At 47.5% G+C, this 4,690-nt stretch overlaps 1 non-coding gene across 1 annotated transcript; it reads right to left on the bottom strand.

Annotated features, from left to right (window-relative positions):
• Positions 1–292: 292 nt before the first annotated feature.
• Positions 293–364, bottom strand: trnae-cuc (transfer RNA glutamic acid (anticodon CUC)). The gene has a single exon. It is a non-coding gene; the product is annotated as a tRNA-Glu (tRNA).
• Positions 365–4,690: the final 4,326 nt, after the last annotated feature.

Raw genomic sequence — 4,690 nt, 5'->3', positions numbered from 1 at the left:
TAGCATAAAATTCACAAAAGAGGAGAACAACAGCAAAGTGCCATTTCTAGATGTCACAGTAGAGCAAACAGTCAATGGTAAATTCAAAACAGCGTCTACAGGAAAACAACGCACGTGAACCAAGGACATGACGACAGCAGCAATCATCCCAACACAGACAAACAAATCTGAATCAGGACACTATTTCAACTAGCCACTACACACTGCAGCACCCAGGAACTCCGAAGATCAATAAATAACAGGACTGCGCACTTGAGAAGAACGTGTATTCTATAAACCCACAGAAAACTGCTTCCCTGACCGGGAATCGAACCCGGGGCGCGACGGTGAGAGCGCCGAATCCTAACCACTAGACTACCAGGGAGATGCAGACATGCCCTGCTGGCTCCACTGAAATTTTCTTCCCTGCTCGGAAATCGAATCCAGGCCACAGTAGTTGGAAAGCTTTCACTTGTGCATCCAACAATGTCATTTCTTGTATCCATTGCTCCCGATGGGGTCTCCTCTACATTGGGGAGACTGGAGACTCCTCGTAGAGTCAAGTCACAGCGCTTGAGGGAACATCTCCAGGACACCCGCACCAATCAACAATATCGTCCTATGGCCCAACATTTCAAACCCCCTCCCACACTGTCGAGGACTTGCAGGTCCTGGGCCTCTTCCATCGCGGCTCCCTCCCCACCCGATGCCTGGAGGATTGACGCCTCATCTTCCGCTTCGGGTAAATTCAACGCCAGGCCATCAATGTGGACTTCATCAGTTTCCTCATTTCCCCTCCCCCACCTTACTTCAGTTCCAACCTTCCAGCTCAGCGCTGTCGTCATGGTTTGTCTCACCTGCCAATCTCCCTTCCCACCTATCCGCTCCACCCTCCTCTCTGACCTGTCACCTCCATCCCCACCCCCTATTGCACTTTTTGCTCCCTTCGGCGCAGCACACCCCACCCCCAATTTATCTCTCCACCCTGGAGGGGTCCTGCCTCTATTCCTGATGAAGGGCTTTTGCCCGAAACGTCGATTTTCCTGCTCCTCGCAGAAGCTGTCTGACCTGCTGTGCTTTTCTAGCACCACTCTGATATAAACTCTGGTTTCCAGCATCTGCAGTCCTCACTTTTGCCTAACCAATAAACTCAGTGTGCAGATTTCTCATCAACAAACTGACACAAGCAGACACAACGTCTGCAGAAACCCTAGCCACATTACTTTACATTAAAGACATCTGGGAAATGATGTCCAGACAACTCAACCCTCTCAGCATCATGGTAGCTCACAAACCGACCAACACACTTAAACAGCGGCTAATGAACCTGAAATACCCGATACAAACAACCAGAAAAGTTTGTTATTTACAAAATACCATAAAAGGAAATATATACATGAACTCTGCCGCACACGTCTCTGTGGCAAGAAATGCAAGGATGAAATAAGGAAGATTTTTTTCAGCCAAAACGAATCGGCACAGACTGGACAGCCATTTAAAATCAACACGGTCTGCCCAGGATGGAAGATTCGAAGGGATGTGCAGTTTTCTTATTTCCTGAAGATTTACAAAGCTGAGACTGGGTTTTGGCGTTTGTTCCCTTTCCACTCCCAAGAGCCGCAGTGGTTGGGGCGGTGAGTTGGGGAAAGTGAAATGTGTGCATGAGCAGCGTGTGGGGCTATTTCAGCTTCCCCTCCTCTGACAGCGCTGTGACTTGACTCTGATGTTCTCAGGGACATTTACTGACACGAGACAGTGAAAAGATTCTCATTCCAGCAGATTAGGAATTGTACCCATACGCCGGTTTCAGGACAATGAGAAAGATTAATTGGGATGTGTGAAGAAGCTGTGAGCTGCATTTGAAACAAGTAGGTGGAGTCAGATGCGTCATCCATTGCGCCCATGGTCCTGAGAGTAGCTTACGCCACCATGCTGCAGAGCTCTGACGTTAACACGGACATGCGCAGCAATGGGAACATTCACAAGGTGAACAACCAAAGATAATCACCGTCACTGAATCCCTTCCACAGGCCCAACTTTGTGAAGCAGTATCTTTCACTGGCAAAGGTGCCTGCTTCATTTCGATCACGATTTCTGCGGATATCTGCTTGTTCCATCCTGACAGACAGTGGGTTGCAGATTCTCATCGTTACCAATGTGAGTGAAATATTTCCCAACTCCACTGATTTGAATCTTAAATTAGAAACCGGGGAACAGTCTCCCTTTGTTTTTGACGACATTTCTCAACTGTAGTCGGCAGGGTTCACACCTGCGTGGGGAAACCGCAATGGATTTCAAGTCCATCACATTAACCACTCGGTCCACCAATACAGAACCACACTGACAGCTTCATTTCCCAGGTCTCTCTGCTTGTGGAGCTTAGAAAGAGTAAATCGCTGCTGAGTTTTTTGAGTCCAAACACTTCACAGGTTTCGATAGGGTTAAGTATTTGCACTTGGCGAGTCTAGGTGTTTCATCCCGAAAGATGATATGGAACATAGAACATAGAACATAGAACAATACAGCACAGAACAGGCCCTTTGGCCCACGATGTTGTGCCGAACTTCTAACCTAGATTAAGTACCCATCCATGTACCTATCCAAATGCCGCTTAAAGGTCGCCAATGATTCTGACTCTACCACTCCCACGGGCAGCGCATTCCATGCGCCCACCACTCTTTGGGTAAAGAACCCACCCCTGACATCTCCCCTATACCTTCCACCCTTCACCTTAAATTTATGTCCCCTTGTAACACTCTGTTGTACCCGGGGAAAAAGTTTCTGACTGTTTACTCTGTCTATTCCTCTGATCATCTTATAAACCTCTATCAAGTCACCCCTCATCCTTCGCCGTTCCAACGAGAAAAGCCCGAGAACTCTCAACCTATCCTCGTACGACCTACTCTCCATTCCAGGCAACATCCTGGTAAATCTCCTCTGCACCCTCTCCAAAGCTTCCATCTCTTTCCTAAAGTGAGGCGACCAGAACTGCACACATTACTCCAACTGTGGCCTAACCAAAGTCCTGTACAGCTGCAACATCACTTCACGACTCTTGAATTCAATCTCTCTGATAATGAACGATAATACTCCATAGGCCTTCTTACAAACTCTATCCACCTGAGTGGCAACCTTCAAAGATCTATGTACATAGACCCCAAGATCCCTCAGTTCCTCCACCTGACTAAGAACCCTACCATTAACCCTGTATTCCGCATTCTTATTTGTTCTTCCAAAATGGACAACCTCACACTTGGCAGGGTTGAACTCCATCTGCCACTCCTCAGCCCAGCGCTGCATCATATCTAAGTCCCTCTGCAGCCGACAACAGCCCGCCTCACTGTCCACAACTCCACCTATCTTCGTATCATCTGCAAATTTACTGACCCACCCTTCGACTCCCTCATCTAAGTCATTAATAAATATTACAAACAGCAGAGGACCCAGAACTGATCCCTGCGGAAGTCCACTTGTAACTGGGCTCCAGGCTGAATATTTACCATCTACCACCACTCTCTGCCTTCAACCGGTTAGCCAGTTTTCTATCCAATTGGCCAAATTTCCCTCTATCCCATGCCTCCTGACTTTCCGCATAAGCCTACCATGGGGAACCTTATCAAATGCCTTACTAAAATCCATGTACACTACATCCACTGCTCTACCCTCATCCACATTCTTGGTCACCTCCTCGAAGAATTCAATAAGACTTGTAAGACAAGACCTACCCCTCACAAATCCGTGCTGGCTGTCCCTAATCAAGCAGTGTCTTTCCAGATACTCGTAAATCCTATCCTTCAGTACCCTTTCCATTACTTTGCCTACCACAGAAGTAAGACTAACTGGCCTGTAATTCCCGGGGTTATCCCTAATCCCTTTTTTGAACAGGGGCACAACATTCGCTACTCTCCAGTCCCCTGGTACCACCCCCGTTGCCAGTGAAGACGAGAAGATCACTGCCAACGGTACTGCAATTTCCTCTCTTGCTTCCCACAAAATCCTAGGATATATCCCGTCAGGCCCGGGGGACTTGTCTATCCTCAAGTTGTTCAAAATGTCCAACACATCTTCCTTCCTAACAGGTATCTCTTCTAGCTTTAACAGTCCGTTTCACACTCTCCTCTTCAACAATACGGTCCCTCTCGTTCGTAAATACTGAAGAGAAGTACTTGTTCAAGACCTCTCCTATCTCTTCCGACTCAATACACAGTCTCCTACTACTGTCCTTGATCGGACCTACCCTCGTTCTCGTCATTCTCAGGTTTCTCACATACGCATAAAATGCCTTGGGGTTATCCTTGATCCTATCCGCCAAGGATTTTTCATGCCCTCTCTTAGCTCTCCTAATCCCTTTCTTCAGGTCCCTTCTGGCTATCCTGTGTCCCTCCACTGCTCTGTCTGAACCCTGTTTCCTCAACCTTATGTCAGCCTCCTTCTTCCTCTTTACTAGACATTCAACCTCCCTCGTCAACCAAGGCTCCCTCACACGACCATTTCTTTCCTGCCTGATAGGTACATACATATCATGGACACGTCATATCTGCTCTTTGAAAAAGTTCCACATTTCCACCACATCCTTCCCTGACTGCCTATGCTCCCAACGTATGCTCCTCAAATCCTGTCTTACAGCATCGTAATTTCCCTTCCCCCAATTGTAAAATCTACCTTGTTGTGCGCACCTATCTCTCTCCATAACCAAGGTGAAAGTCACAGA

This window comes from Chiloscyllium punctatum, chromosome 36, assembly GCF_047496795.1.
Source record: "Chiloscyllium punctatum isolate Juve2018m chromosome 36, sChiPun1.3, whole genome shotgun sequence".
NCBI lineage: Eukaryota > Metazoa > Chordata > Chondrichthyes > Orectolobiformes > Hemiscylliidae > Chiloscyllium > Chiloscyllium punctatum.
This window is presented reverse-complemented; position numbering and strand designations above follow the sequence as displayed.